Source organism: Sturnira hondurensis, unplaced genomic scaffold, assembly GCF_014824575.4.
Source record: "Sturnira hondurensis isolate 20B ecotype Veracruz unplaced genomic scaffold, ASM1482457v3 Scaffold0014384, whole genome shotgun sequence".
Lineage (NCBI taxonomy): Eukaryota > Metazoa > Chordata > Mammalia > Chiroptera > Phyllostomidae > Sturnira > Sturnira hondurensis.
The window spans coordinates 7,684,507-7,701,469 of NW_028087015.1; the positions used below are offsets into that span (position 1 = coordinate 7,684,507).

Below are 16,963 nucleotides of genomic sequence, written 5' to 3' on the forward strand. Positions count from 1 at the left end.
GGAGCGACCAGGTCCCCCCCTCCTTTTTTTTTTTTTTTTTTTTGGCATCCACAACCCTGACTGAGACCCACACTCAGCACTAGGCATGAAATAAGAACTTCTCTATACTTATGTCTCTCCCACACCCATCCCAGTTAAACATATTAAGAATAGACTGGCAGAGAAGAGGCATTTCCCCTGGACCAAGGGCTACAAAAGGTGTTTTACTCAAAATATCCCATTTGACTTGTTAAATGCTGTTCATCTGAAAAATCTCCTTCTACTTAGTTACATATTTTTCTCATAAATGGGCTGAAGTAATTTTCCATTTCTGTAAGTATTGCATATCCTTCTTTTCCCTTCTGCCTTGATATGTTTTGAAAAGATAAGCCCAGTCCACTTCTTATAAGCCTTGAGTTTCAGTTCTCACCTCATTCAGCTTCATTTGGACATTGTGTTCACCATCGATTGTCAGCATGCATCTGACGTAATACCCAGCACTCAGTAGACACCTAATATGTATTTAGGAATGGATGGGAGGGCAAAAAGGAAAAAGAAGAGAGGAACAGAGGAAGCGAGGGAGGGAGATGGAGGAAAAACAGAAGGATGGAATAAAATTTAAGACCATATCTTTTAGGATGTTGTGATTTGATCAGGGTCACTTGTAGAATATCTAAAAAAATACCTCCTGTCCCAGACATTGCATTATCTAGTGCCCAATGGTGCTTACGAATCCACAATTATGGTTTTGCTTCTTTGTCACTAATTTATTTTATTTTCATATGTAAATTTGACCCCTTCAGTCCTCTATAATTCATATAGCAAACTAAAATATGTCTAATTTATATCAAAATTTGCTATAAATCTATTATTTTACTTGCTATTGTCTGACCAATGAAAAACAACAATCTCTTCTGAATTTTACATCTGCATTTTATTTCTCCCTCCCAGTGGAACATTTTATTTTATTTTATTTTTACTGTTGTTCAAGTACAGTTGTCTCTATTCGCACCCCCCTCCCCACTTTCTCCCCCACCTACCGCCACCTCCCACTCTCAATCCTTCCTCTCTTTGGCTTTGTCCATGGGTCCTTTATACGAGCTCCTGTTGATCCTTCCTCTTCCTCCCCCCCCCTCACTCTAACATCTACATTTTAAAGGCCATAAATTTAGTAGAGGAAGTCCTTAACTTAGAAATATTGTATTCTCTAAAATTTACAAGTAAGCTAAGTCTTAATCAAGGCCACATTATTTACCAAGCTTGGGAAAGTCACTTACCTCCTTGGAACAAATAGAAGTAAAACTTGTGACAGCCGTGAAAGCAGGGGCCAGAACTGCCCCACTGCCTTAGATGAGTGTCCTAACTGTGTCTGTTACAGCTGTCTTCGGTGCTTTTGAGGGACATCTAGGAAATGGTGCCTTATGTTAATACTCATCCTGTTAGAAAACAAAAACACGTAACTAACATAAACTCTGTTTTCTTTCACGATTTCTCAAATACCCAGATTTCTATTTGGCCCTGAGTAATTGCTGCTATTGGTTGGATGGATTAAGAAGTGCTAATATTCCTCTTGTATATAAAATATACATAGGAAAAATGCAGAGCAATGCACAGGATATGCAAAGTCTGACACTGTCACTTTTCTTTAAGCCTTACTATGCTCCGCCAGGCCTCCTCTCTCTCTGCCTCAGTAGCTCTCTAATTATCACAGTTGAGGCATTCAGCCTCCACCTACAGCTTCAGTACCACCCAGAGCGATAGACTAATCTTGTCCCTAGAATAGGAATTTAAAGACCTTGGGTAATCTAGCTACAATGGGGACAAGATTCAAGACGGTCAAAACTGATTTGGACTCACATCTCCATCATTTATTAGTTTTGCAGTATCAGCCAATCTATCTAACCTCTCCAAGCCTCAGATGTTCTATCTATATAATGGCAGTAATAATGTCTGCCTGAGGATTGGTTAAGAGTGATGAAGATTATGTAGCTATTTTACCTGTTACCCGTTTCTCCTGTGAAAAGTCAAAATTTCCTCCATGACTTAACTCCAAAGAAAGAGGCCTTCTTCATTTAATCCTTCACTTGCTTATAATCTAGACATATATTGGTTAGGAGCATATGTTTTATAATCCGAGGGGCTTTAGTTTGCATCTCAGATCTGCCAGTCAAGGCTGTATGATCACAGGAGCACGTTACTTCAACTTTCTAAGCCTCCATGCCCTGAGTTGTACAGTAGAATGAAAATAGGACCAAACTCATTGACAGATTACTGTGAGGATCACATAACATATATGTTAAGCCCTTCTCATAAATACCAAATAGGCCACTGATACCATTATAGTAAAATAAGGAATTGGAAAAGTACCTGACCTTGTGGTGTTGTTTGCTTCACAAGTTCAGTCAAAGCACAGATACTGTCAGAAGGAGAAAGGAGACCCATGAGCTACGGGTCAGCGATAAGTGCCCAGAAATGGGAAAGTTTGTGAATGTTGGCTCTGATAAATGACTATCCAGATTTAGCGAGATATTGAACACTGTCATGGAAAAAAGTCACAGTGCCAAAGTTGAACGCAAGAGATTGTTGTTATTTAGAGATTCTTGGTATTTGGGGTCTTTTTTTTCCTCCCAAGGGAGTGATTTGATTTTTTCAGCCTGGTAATTTCATCATTGCTTTCGCTTGTTTGTTAACATAGTTCTAAAGGCTGAAGGAGGCCGTGTGCGTCCTTATTTGGTGCGTGGTCGCTCAACAATGAGGGCAGCGTGGGTCGGAGCCAAGGTGGCAAGTGGCACTTTGTCCTCCGGATCCTGTAGGTGTCCACAAATAAATGGAAATGCTTCTATATTTAGGTGAAACCCAGGATTGTGAAGAATTTTAGTAGAATTCCTTGCTCTTTATTCTTTTAGTTAGTTAGTTCTAGTACACACAACCAATAGAAGGTTTTCATGCTGCAAGTAGAACATCAAGATTTTGTTATGATTTAACCGTTAAAACACAACAGCTTAATATTCTGTCCTTATACACTTAAAATAAAAAGATTACAAATAAGGAAAAAATTATTCATCCAAACTAGATATTGATACCCTTTTTAAATGTTTCCTTGTTTTCATATTTATTTCTGTAACATCAAGTTAGTAATGGAAACTGCCCAGAGGTTTCCACAGTGAAGTGTTCCCTTCAGAAGGGCTGTTGGCTTAAAGGCGTGATGGATAACATACAAAATTAAAGAAAGAAACTTATTTCGGAATTTTTTCAAAGTAACTATTAGAAATCCATTGAGAACTCATATCAAGGACATTCGGTCATTTCTGCTTAAAGTAAGTAGTGGGCCTCCTGAAAGTCAGGGGTGAGAAGTGCCGTCACCGGTCAGAGTCTCCATTTCCTGTCTGGTCTTCTTTGTGTAGAAGGACATAGTTCCGATTTGATTGTGCCGATTGCATCATTTCCGAGCCTTCTGCCGCCGGATGAGGGTAAATAGGATGCTTCTCAAATTCTGAAATTTTTTATTGTTTATTTTATTTTTGTTTTCAGTGCATTCTGTTCTGAATTTATTTACACTCAAGCTATCGTACTTGACAAAATTAGTTTTGTAATTACATGTGAAAAAAATCCAAAATGCAATTGTTTTTATACATTATTAATGCATTAATTTTGTCAGAAATATCCTTTTTCTAGTGTCTTTTTTATGTACATTTTTCCCATCAACATTTATCCCCTCAGACCCTCTTCAACCTCCACCCCACCTCTCACCATGATGCACTTGTCCGTGTCCGTGATTTCTTTTTTCTCTCAACCCCCCCACCTGCCCCTAGCTCTCCCTACCCTCGGCTATACGCCTGCTCTCTATGAGTCAGACTCATTAATACCCTTTTTTTTTAAATCTTCACCTGAGGACAATTTTTATCATTACTTTCAGAGGAAGGAAGAGAAAGAGAACCATTGATGTGAGAGAGGAACATCAATTGGTTGCTTTCTCCTATATACCCTGACCAGGCATAAAACCTGCAACCTAGGGATGTGCCCTGACCAGGAATGGAACCCAAGACCTTTTGACCTACAGAAGGGTGCTGCAACCAACTGAGCCACCCTGGCCAGGGCTGAAACCCTTTTTGAAACCAGTAAAATGGTATCCCTGCTTACCATGCTCATGACGTGACCCGTTTTAGAGGACAATTTTTGAAACTGGAAATGTTTCTAACAAGATAAAAACAGCTTTCCTAGTTCCCCCCAAAGCTTACAAACATTATCATTAGTGGTGACCAACATCCTGTATGGCATTTTCAAAGTGCTTTCATATAAAGAACCCTGTTCACTCCTCTCAAAAACTCTGTGCAGTGGTTCTGATTTGTATAAGAAATGTAGCAAGGTCAGGTGACAGGGCTGAAGGTCACATGGCAAGTTAATGACACAACCATTTCCCTAATCCCCTATACCAGGCTGCCCTGAACATTTATTTTCCCAATGCTGTTTCATTAAAACAAAACAAAAAAATCAGTAACAAGAACAAAATTATTCTGGGACAGGCCTGTAATTCATTTGGTCATAAGAATGGCAGTGGATTTTCCAGTTTTCATGGTTGATTGATTGCTACAATCATGGCTTTGTCAGAGAGAGCATCTAAAGAAAGAGAAAATAAGTAAGTTTTACCTACATTACCCAGAGTGAATTTTTTTTGCTCCTAATCAGGAACATAAAAGAATATAATATAGGTGATGTGTCTTATTTTCAAGTAGCCAGGAGATTGCTGTCTTGCTCATTCATTAAACAAACATTTTGTGACTTAGTTTTCCAGGGCATTTTCTAGGCACTGGGGATCCAGTCTGAAAGCAGGCATGATCTATGCCCTAATGATGTTTAGGTCTATGAGGGAAGCCAGATATCGAAAAAAACAACTGCACGTGTACTGCCAGTGACAAAGATGAAGTCCAGGGTGCTGTGGAGACATCCCCCAGTATGGGAAAGCAGGGAAGGCTTCCTGGAGAAAGTGGCTGTCAAGATGAAATTCCGTATTTAGTATTTTACTCACTAATTAGTACTAAAGGATGATTTTTTTAGTCTGCATTAATGAGTCTAACATTGATAAGAAATAATTTTTCTGACATTCAAAATATTCGTATGTAGAAAATCAGACAACTGCTAACCCAAGGACATTTTTATACACATTTTAAAATATCATGTTTAGTTCTTTTATTTCAAGTGATTAGCCTGTATTAATTTCAAAATTTTAAATAATTTGACTCTAGAAATAGTTCTTGTTGACTATTTAAAAAACCCTATGACTTTGTCAATTATTTAGTAGATGTTCAATGAACATAAACTATATTTCCCTTCCCCCCATTTCTTCCTCCTTGAATTCTTTCCTTTAATGCCATTTATCCAAGTATTTAGAAGAACCTCAGTACCTTGTTAGATAGAAAGGGCTTGACTTAATTATCATCCAGATTGCTAAAACTTTTTCAAACTTACTCTAATTTAGATGGTAACTTTAAATGCATAGTAAAGCATTTTGATTCACCATCCACAGCTTTATTTATCTTTTGTTCTTATATTTAACCATGTTTCTTGTCATTTGTCTTATCTTGTTGACTTACTTTTAGCTTTTCTGTTACATTTAATTTCTGTTGTGTCCTGGGACACATATGAATAAGTGATGTATTGGTAACAGTTTAAAACACAGGGAATGCTTTCCTAAGACTCTTAAGACTATAAAGTACCATTAATTAATAATTGTCCTCTTTCAGAAGGTTAAATAATTGAGTAGAGTCTCTACTCTAAATCAAGTAGACACGTGTAAGATTGACAATGACTATCGCAAAGTAATTCAAAGAAAGTGCTACCATTATTTTGCAGCATTTCAATTTGGAGTAATAATTGATAGTTGATTATGATAATGCATAAATGTAATTAATAAAAGAAACCTTGCTTAAACCACAAATACTTATACTGGATGAATACCAGCTTTCAGCAGTGTACAAGTCCAATTGTAAAATTTTCTTTTGACACACTCTTTTGCAACAGATTACCCTAAAAATTGAATTATTATAAGAAAACTCTTACCAGAGGTAGATAATAAATAAAAGTAAAATGAAGTTGTTTGCTTCTGCGTTAACTTCTGCTGCAACAGGCGACTGTTTCAAAAGACAACATTGTCCGGGACCCCGTATCTCTGCCGCCCTGGTTTCCTGAGGCAATGCATTGCGACATAATGCAACTCCACTGATGTAACTTTGTTTCTCTAGAGTTTAGCTCAAACCTTCCCCCTCCACCTGTCAAATAGTCACTTGGCTTATAAATAAATGCCTGCATGGATTTAAATTCTCCCACTTTTAAATTTGGGATTTTCAATTTAAATGATAGTAGCTATCTTCTATAAAGAAAATTCTGAGTTTCTATGTCAGGCACCAAACACAGATTTGCCACTGTAACATCTAAAATCTTGGAACCAAAATCTCAGAAATATTCCAGAAGCAAAGAAAGATGCTTTATTTAGAGTTTTGCAGAATGTACCATGTAAGTTATTGACAGGAAGGGGCATCTTGTTGAGTTTTAGGGACATTAAGAATTATGTGGGTACCAACTGGGTAAAGGCAAAGTTCAAATTTCAGGGCCTGGTTCTCCCTGTGATGTAAGTTTCCAACATATAACAGAAGAATGAGCTTGGGGCCAGAACTTCTCTCATCGCCCTCCATTCACGCTTTTACTAAAAATTCTCCTGGAAAGTAAATGCTTAATATAGGAGACATTCAAATGTTCAAAAGAGTTTTATTTCATTTTTTTTCTATCCTTTAGTATGTGAAGTGGAAGTTATAAATAGCTGTTTGAAACACAGATGACAGCAAAGGCTCAACCTAGCAAACATGTTAATTAATTTTTATTTTTTTCAACTGTCTAAATTCTCACGTCTGTGAAGTACTAGACAGTCCCCCAGAACAATGCAGGGGTGGGCAAAGGCGACTTACAGTTGCAAGTATGCAAAACATGTGGTTTATTTTTGTATTATTATTTGTTTATTAATTATTATGTTATTATTATTATCTACCTACTTTTGCCTACCCCTCTATTGGTATCTACACTTGAAATCAAGGCTTAACTTTTCTTGTAATTAATCTCAGAAATAAGTAGCTTATTTCTGTGACCTTGCTGAGGCCTTGTAACCTAAAGGGGATTATGTGTAACTGTGCAGAAGAAATGGGAAGGAGGCGGTAAGTAACAATTTAAGGGAAAAATTATATAAGCATTGAAAGATAGTTCATGTGGCTTTATCTAATTTCACATTGGAAAAAAGGAGCTAAGTTTCCATTTTCCTGGATATCATTTCACATTTATACTTTCATTGTTTTTATTTTCTGGTCTGTTCTAGGTGTCTGCTTTCAAGAAGGTCAGGGAGAAAAAATAAATTTTTTTGGCAATAATGTAAAAGACATTTTTGCATCTTCTTTAATGCATATTTCTTTTAGAAACAGGCATTCTATAGTATCTTCATTCTGCATTATTATTATGCCCTTATATTTTATCAACTGTATCAATTAACAGGATATTCTTTAGCAGTGTCATTTGGTATGGAGAAAAAGACCAGTATTAGTCAGAATGCCTGCTGCTGGCTTTAGCCTGCATGGGAAGATAGGGCCCATCTTACCATAACAAGTATAATGGGAATAACAATGCAAGTAATATTTCTCTGCTTCCAAAGCTATAAGTATGGGCTGCAGCTTTCTTAAGCCAGTTGTGCCGTTTCACCTACAAAGTTTGAAATGCCACCAGATAAAATGAGTTTTGTGTTGCATGGAATGTGAAAGAAATAAATCTTTGCCACCACCCTCCCTTCTGCTCTCTGGCTCATCTTTGGATCCCCCTCCCCCCTCCCTCCACACCGTCCACCCCCCCTCCACCAGCTTTAAGGGGCATCCCCTTCCTCACCCAGACTCCCTATTCTCTCACACTGCCCGACTTCAGTCTCAGATGAAGCTGTTCAACTAAACACTGAGTTGTGCAGCTCTGTGTCAGCTTGGGCAGGAATGTTTGATTTCGTAAGAGCTGTCCTGAGATGGAAATTGAAAGCAGGGTCTGCTAGAAGTAATGCCTGCTTGAGTGTGGTCAGTAGGGTAATAATATAGGTGTAGCAATTTATGGTTTTAATCTGAACATTTCACCGAAAATGTCATACGGTGTGCTTGAATGTGATAGTGTTATGTTTTGTAATAAAAGATTTTGTAATAAAAAGGGGGTGTTATTTGTGCTGGACCCCTGTAGCGTGAAGGAGCAAAATGATAATAGTGGGATTTCACACACTGAGATGGGTAGGCTGGTATAGGTATGGGCACCCTCCCCAGTCGTCCTCAAAGATCCCTGGGAAGGTTACCACCAATTTGCCCCTGTGAAACGTGGATTCATGTACAAAAACATAAAGCTATAATTCGTGAAGCATTGCAAGATTGCCAGTTGATTTGGAGACAGCAGGTTTATTTTTGAACTCTTGGCTCCCCAGGGTTGCTGCTGCTCAGCCAGCTATCACTCACCCACGCTATTAGCCCATCTGTCAGATAACAAAGACGTGAAACGGTAAAAATGTGTTCTATTACTCATTACGAAAGCTGATATGGAACCTGCGGTGTTTGTTCTCAAGAACCCCTGGTGTGCCACTGGACGCTGTTGTGAAAATGAGGGTCATGCTCAATGACGAGCTTTTATGAGACTGAATGGATATTTTGGACCCTTATTGGCATAGGAGTTAGACTGTACTGTAGGGGGCTCAAACTTTGGCAGGTAGAGTGATGATCACTAAGCTCAACTATCGATCAATTTTGTACAGTTCGGAGCAGGTTAAATTCACTCTCAGGCACTCCAAGCCTCTCTAATCTTATCCCAGAGAAGTGGAGCTCTGCCTTGGTTTACAGTTGAGGTCACTGGCGGGGCAGTGTTTGGACAGGGACTGATGAAATCATGCCGAATTGTTAACATTAAATACCAGTCGGTGTGAGGACTGATGACGGCATTGGGGTCCTTTGACTCCTTGGTACAAGACGTGCCTTCCTGAAATGTGCTGGATTCACAAGCCATATGAGAGGCCCTCTTTGGCTTTCACCAGTTGATCTAATTTGAAAGCGTTGTTTTAAGGGATTTATCAGAAAGATAAGAAGTGTTTCTAGGGAATAGAAAACGGACAAGAGAATTGATCTGCATTGTCAAAGTCATGCATTATGACTCACTCCCCAAGGTGACAGTATCTCCTTGAGGGAAAAGCTGCCAAAGGCTTTGAAAGTGATCTGCCTGTTTTCTTTTCACACTGACTTGCAGGAAGGTGCTGGTATTTGGAGATGATTAAATCCTGTGGAAGGAAGGAATGATGTTTGTGGTATTACTAAGAGAAGTTGAAATAAAAAAATGGTACTTGGCAGGCAATTGTGTAAAATTTAGTAAACTTTGTGGAATTTTAGAGTCACGGACACATACTTTTTTAACAAAATTTATTCTTTTTTTTTTAACTTCACACTTGATATAAAAGGTTTGCCCGCTTCAGTCATACTTTTCACCGTGTGAGTATTGTGCTTTTCAGGAGTGGCATGTGACTCTACTGTTTAGTCAGGGCTAAATTTAAAAACCAATTTGCGAGGGCATGTTACTCGCGTTATTAATGAGATAAGGTCTTAGTGAAGCAAGCTCTGTCGCAAAGGGCAAGTGTCAGACAGCAGGAAGTCCTGGCCACCCTTCCCAGCCCTGTTTCAGCCAACCTGCCACCTCGCTGTCAGTGCATACCACCACACAGAGGAAATGCCCTCCGCCAGCCACAAGTGCCTCCCGCTCGGTGTGGGGCCCTCCAGCCTGGGGTCCCCGCACCAAAGCTGACTGGCCACTGTTTCCAGAGACCCTGGCACCTTCTTTACCAATGGCTTTTGTTTGGGATCTTCAGGGACCATCTCCAAGAGTTAAATCAAGATTGCGTTTCTCAAAGTCCTACAGGTATCAGCTCTTTCTTTTTGTAGCTGGGAAAAAAATTTTTTTGTCATCTGCTGTAGCTGTAGGGTCCCTGCAAACAAGCATTTGCCTTGCCCTGATTTTTTTTTTTTTTTACTTTTAATGTGTGTTAAATTGGCAGTATAACAAATATGAGTTAAGAAGACATGAACCTTAAAATATTCAGGGATATGCAGAAACGTGGAGAAGTAGAAGGAAGTTGACTAACTAGCTGTTTTCGAGGGTTAAATGGGAGCTTTAAAAAAGTATTCCTATTACCGCCATCTGGAAACCAAGTGTACTAGCATGCCTAATTCACTGTGGATAGCCAGAATTGGTCATGCTAACTTTCGGTTAATCCTTTGAGAGTCAGGAAAAGATTCTCATTTGATTAAACAAATAAGCAACCACCCCAACAAATACTAAGTATTGTTTATAAGTGCTTCAGGAAAAATGGAAATTATCTCTCTGGTCTAGGTGATATTCAGAGTTTTAATATTTTCTGGGATTAGACACCATGAAAGCAAAGTAAAAATTTTGTTAATTTTTTATTTCTAAAGATTTCTATTAAAATTATATGAAAAATCTTAACCTTATGACCTCAGTAAATTATCGATTTCACCTTTCTTTGTTTTGCATTCAAGTTACCTTATGTTAACCAAATAACTAGAAAAATAAGAAGACACTAAGAAAATTCTTTGATTTCTTTCTTTGCTTTAGTATTGTAGGTACTTACAAGGGAAAGATTGGTCCCTCACATATTTTGTGTTTCTAATTGGTTAGTCTATAGCACTGAATGCTATTTCAGCAAGAACAAACAGAGGTGAAATCGTTTGGAAAATCTCAAAAATAAGGTCTTTCTTATTTAGACCAAAGGCAATATGTCTGGAAACTAACAGGCTTATATAGACAGATGCATTAAATTTGGATCAAAATATGTTCAGGTTTACTTGCATAGAAAACATTCAAAATGTGTATAACAATAATTCATAAGAATTATTTGTTTGCTTTAGACAGTATGGAAGATAGTGCCCTTGGAATATTTTAGGGAACTATATAGAATCAGAAAAATCAGATTGTATACTTCACTAGTCACAGTGCCTAAGCAAACTTTGACAAGGGATAAGTAAAATTTGGCAGCTAAAAAATGTAAGTAGCACCTTTTTTATTTCCATTTCAAGGCAAAGTAAATACCATTTGTATGTATTATGTTAACTTGTTACCATTATAAATATAGTTTATCATTAGCAATTGGCTGCCTACTAAATGCTTTGCATTCTACTGAATGCATAAACCTTGGTTATTGTTTGCGATCACATGCTTACTTACTACGACTATGCTGTATGCTCCTGAAAGATCTGGGAACTTTGCTATGTGTAAGCCCAATAAATAGGTGGTGGCTTCTGACTCTCCTCAACATTGAGGTCCGGTTTTCCAAAGTGCCGTGAATATCTAACTGCTGAGTAGCATGAAAGCAGTGGCATGTTGGGTTACAGGGTTTTAGAAATCTCAGGCAATGCAGAGTTTAAGGTTTTACTGTATTGCAGATATATTACAGGACTTGCATTTTTGGTCTAGCAAAGCTATTTTCCTTTGGTCAAATGCTGATCCTTTCCAAAATACAACAAGCCCTGGGTGTCTCAGATGAGTTTTTCATATATTTAAATGCCCTGTGTTTGTAGTTCTAACAAGCCTCTTCCATAACTTTAAGAGGTGAGGATGACCTTTGGAATAGCCACCATGGGCCAGTCTCCTTTGCATCTTTGTCCTTCATTCATCTAATTTTAATTTGCATGTTAATTGCCCGTGTGGTAATTATGCATATGTACTGTCTTCTTGTTCTGTGGGTCCTATTTTGTCTCTCCCCTTGAGCTGTAAAGTGTTTGAGGCCAGAGGCTCACTTAACATGCAGCAAGACTACCATTAATGCGTATTTGATGAAGCATCTTGCTGCGCTCTTAGTTGGTATCACCCTTTTTGTCATGAAGTCAACTGGTTGATAGGATCAGGGCTGAGTGAGTTGATAATCATAGCCTGAGAGAGTCCAGTGGAAGGTTGGGAGGTTAGGAGGACAGTAGTTCACTTTGGCCTCACATTTCCCGAGGTTTCTCAGTGCTCAAAGAGAGGTCACACATTTCCTGCCCCACTACACTGACAATAATACTGACAGTAATGATGATGAAAGATGTTTATCATATAGCTTTAAACTTGGAACAGACTGCACCACTCAAATGCACCATAAGTCAATATATGTATATGTGTGCCCACGCACACACACTTAAATTCTACAGTTAACTTCTGAATGGCACAACTTCATTGCTTAGCCTTCCTGGGGTTAAAAGTGTTAAATAATTTAATGTAAGCATTTAAAATATCTACAATTTTCCAATCTTGTTTTTGCATTTCTTCATTTCTTTATTAACATGCAAGATCCTTAAAACATGGAAGTAGCTTAAAGTTGTCTTGACCTTTGAGAAGCTTTGGAAATGATTCCGTTATTGAAGCAACTGAACTAATGGGGCATTAGCCAACATTTCTCTATTGCATTTCTCCTTTATAAGATTGTTAATGAACAATATTTTATACATTATAAAACCCTCAAATGTGTCTAGTACAGTGTCATATTTTTATTTAAAAATTGAGTGGATATTAATGAAGGATACTGGTGATATACTCAAGTTTAAGCTGGAATATTTTTTCTTTGTCATTATTTTCACCCACTTTGTAGCATTCATGATAAAGGAAAACCAAGTCTGTAAGATATGATATTCATTTAAATTGTCCAATTTGTTAAAGGAATGGCAAATAATTTGATGAGTATGGGTCCCTGAGAAATATTCACATTGGACAGTTATACAATGCTTAAAATTGACTTGAAAGTAGTTTTTCAGTGGTGACCCATTTTTGTCTTTTGTGGGTAAAATGAATTTTAGAAAAAATGAAATGATTAATATATAGCTTATTAAGAAGCCACATGTGATTTGATGGAGAGAGAGAGAGAATTACACAATAGAAAGGCTAATGTTTCTCTGTGGGCCTAGAATGAAGGCCAACCACTATTTCAGAGCTGTACCTTTCACATCTGTTTAAAGGAGAAAGATGAGGAAATGATTTCCTCATGTTTGATTTAAGAACACAATGTGAGTGAACTTATGTTGGAGGCTTAAACTTACTATCTAAAAAAATCTGGGCAAAGAAATGCTCTGGGAAGCAAAGAAGGAGGAGCTGAGACATAACAGATTGGTGCACTCTGGCAGGTCCCCGAAGGAGCACTAGGGCATCTTGTTTTTTACGGGTTACTGTTCAAAATGGCACTGATGTTTGAGGAAACTTTAAATAGAGAGCTACTCTTCTACCAGTGGTCTTGTCCTCCAACCGGAACATACTTTCTGCTTTCTGTCTTATTAGAAAGGGATGTTAAAAGGAACAATTTTGTGGTGACTGTGGGATGGATACCAGGCAGAGAGAAGAGAAAATCATCCAAGGTGCATTGAAGGGTGTGGCAAAGGTGATTCCAACAGCCTGCCACAGACCAGTAGCAGAAGGCAGGTTCCAGTTTCTGCCTCTGACACTAACAAGGGTCATGAAAGCCTTAGAAAATCTCCAAATCTCATGTTTGCGACTAGTTTCAACATCTTTTTCTCTCCCGGCATTTCAACAAAGCTGCCACGTGGATGATTAATTAAACTCATTTGAGCAAATCTCTTGTAGAAGGGCTAACAAGTACATTTTTTAAATGTGAAATAGACGAATTAGTAGAAAGGAGGATTAGCAATCAGATCTAGAAAACAAAAGACCAAGTGATATTCAGGCCATGAAAAGATAAAGCAATATTTGCTAAAACAAAACCCCTGCGTGACCTTAAATTATTTCCTATGCTCTTAGAAAGTTGTGCTCAAATCTGCAACTTTGATGTGGAGATTTTATAATATATGAGCGGGAACCGTAGGAAATAGGGACTCTAAGCCATTCTTTGTTACTACCAAAAACTGAGTAATAGCTTATCAGTGACAGCCAGACCTAGCAAACCCACTAGAAAATGCTGGCTGTAGCCCAAGCCTCAGGGAAGTGAGTGCCACCAATAACTTCATACAATAGTATGCAATTTTCTAAGTACCACATTAATACCTCCTATTGCATAGCATTTTTAAAGCTTTTCCGATGTAACAGATGTGATAACTTGTTTTTAGTGCCCAATAGCTTATCTCATTTACTTCTTCAGGGTATAATTACCACCAAATAAGAGAGGAAGAATTGAAGGTCCGGGAATCAGAGGTCACACGCACATGTGGTCAGAAAGCAGAGGAAGAGTAATGAGATCTGATGTGTACTAGGCACCTACCAAATGCCAGACAGTGACCCCAGGGCTGTGCGTGCATCATCTGATTTCATCCCTCAAAACAGCTGCACAAGGTGAATCTTGCTTTGCCTTTATCTGACAGATGAGGAAACTAGGCAGAGAGAGTTCAAGGAACTTGCTGCCCAAGTTCGAACCCTGGCAGTCTGTTCTAGAGCCTAGACTTTTAAATGGCCACTCTCCCACCTCCTATGGCTGAGCAGACCCTCTCATCACTCCACGGGAGGAAATTTCATGATGAGAGGTATAGTTCTCATATACTTAACTATCCTAGTTTACTGAACTTGGACTCTTTCTCTGAAGTAAGAATGCCTTGTAATTTGATATAGAAAGAGGGCTCAGTGATCGATTAAAATATAAACTTATCAAATAATGTCTAAAATGCCTTTTAACCTATTGCTATTGGTTTAAAGTAGTGTTAAGCAAAAGCATCATGCTGTAAGTGTTTCTTATGCAAAAAAAAAAAAAAAGAAAGGAAAAGAGAAGGAAAGAAAAGAATCAATAATTTTCTGTGGCTTGCTGCCATCTTCTACCCAGGTTTTTCAGTGTGGGCTTCCATCTGGCTCATTTCATCTGGTCAAAACCAGTGATCATGTAGTTGTATTTTACTGTCAAAATGTTATTCATCAGCCAGTGGTTCAGAGGAGCCAGAAGATTCTCTGAGCGAGAGAGGTCAGCTTCATCCTGAATCATGCTGATTTATTTCACTGACACTGGACTTCTTAATAATATTCCAACTTGTGAGCAATATTAGCTAAATTGAAAATGAGAAAATTAGTTACCTTATAGGCAATGTAACAGTCACTATAGGAAGAATGGTATGGTTCACAATCATGGCCCGTGTGCGATGAGAAGCATGGGATGGGAGGGAAACTTGGATCTAGAGCCATGGACCACGCATGACTGTAAATGCTGCTGCTTTCCTGACAAAGCAATTCCCTCACCTCCATTAGTGGATCCCATGTCTGTAAATGGAAAATCAAACTGCCCAGAAATGAAATATGTACGTAAAACGCAGGCCTATATATGTAGGCCTGCCTACCACCTCTTTTCTAGCATTTTTTACATTCCCTTTGTCATTTTATCAATTCTGTGGTGCTTTTTACTTTGGTCAAATACGTTTCAAGGTAAGCCATTATCATTGGGACCACTCCTGGTTTCATAAGAGTACATTACACCTGATTTACAAACAGTTACCTTGTAAGCAACCTGTGCATATCAACCCCCTACGAAGGGGGTATGCAGTAATGGTTGAAGGCTGGTTAACTCTACAGCCACTCTGCTGAACTGCCAGTTTACAAACTTTCACTCACAGCTGTGAGACATTGGTCAGGCTACTTAACATCACTTGTCCTTAGTTTCCTCATCTATAAAACAGGATGTTGCAAATATTAAATGTGTTGGCCATATATAATGCCTGGCACGTAGACAGCACTAAAATAAAAGTTAGCTATTACTAATACTAAAGTGTATTAGTAATACAGTAGCACTGTTCATCTTTTTTTCTTTTCACCTCTCTATCACCAATGCCCAGAAGGGCGTGTGTCATAAAGTGGGTGCTTGGTGTATGGGTATTGAATGAATGAGTTGATCGAGCAATGTTTCTGGTCCCCTGTCAACAGTGAGGACACTGCCTCCTTTTCCCATATGCATGTAACAGAGGGTGAAAGCCAAAAAGACCCAAGAGTTTATCTGCTGAAACCACTATTTGAGACTGAAAAACCTAAAGAGCTCTCTAGGTTTTAATAATGTGAAGTCAGTGAAATGCAAAAGGCGGACATCTCCAGAGCACCAAGTACGTAAGCCCCAGAAAGCTTGGGAGTGAACTTGAAAAAATAAGCTTTGTGCTGGGCTAATGAAATAAACTCTGAAAAAGTAAGAACTGATGTGATCATGAATAAAATACTCAAGTGCAACCAGAATTCATATAAAATATTAATGCACTCATTCAGATACTATTTGTTAAATGCCTATAATAAGTGTCGACAGTAATGTGCTGATAAGTGTTAACAGCCAGCTGTCTGTGAAGACACCTACAAAGAGTATTTGTAATATTTGCTGATTTCTGTGGCAAAATTCCCCCACCAGCCCATTTCAAGCTGCAGAGGTCATTAACTGTGGAGTTGGCAAGAAATGCGTTGTAGCGCATACATACAATAGATGCAGATGACCTCAAGAACATGGTCAGTTGTAAAATGTAGTCAAGTTATTAGGGAATGGTTAGTTTTGAATATTTCCATTCTTATTAACATGATGTATTTAATTGTAAGTTTATATAATTTAATTTTTATCAACACTAAGTATGACAGCTGACTTATACTCCTAAAAACATAGGAGTCTGGTCTTGCTTGCCAGCCGGTGCCAGCAGCTGCAGCCACCATTGTGCCTAGTGCTTTGTTAGCCACCTAAAAACATTCACCTTATGTTACAGACAGAGTGAGGAGTAAAATGGACAAAGTCCCTGCTCTCGTAAAGCTTACATTCTAGTGGAGGAAGGCAAGAAAATAAACACATTAACAACCAAATAAAATAGGGACTGAGATAGGAGATTCTCTTAGGGTAGTCAAGGAAGGCATCATAAAGAATAGGACAGGTGACGATTTCTTTGCATATAAGTTCAGACCTATGCACTGCATACATCCATGAGCACATGTGAATCCTAGGCAGACAAGACCC

The 16,963-nt window shown here is 38.4% G+C and overlaps 1 protein-coding gene across 5 annotated transcripts in view; it reads left to right on the plus strand.

Annotated features, from left to right (window-relative positions):
* The window catches only part of PDE4D (phosphodiesterase 4D), a 1,308,441-nt gene that overhangs the window by 978,062 nt on the left and 313,416 nt on the right, over positions 1-16,963 (plus strand). The gene's annotated exons all lie outside the window — the stretch shown is intronic.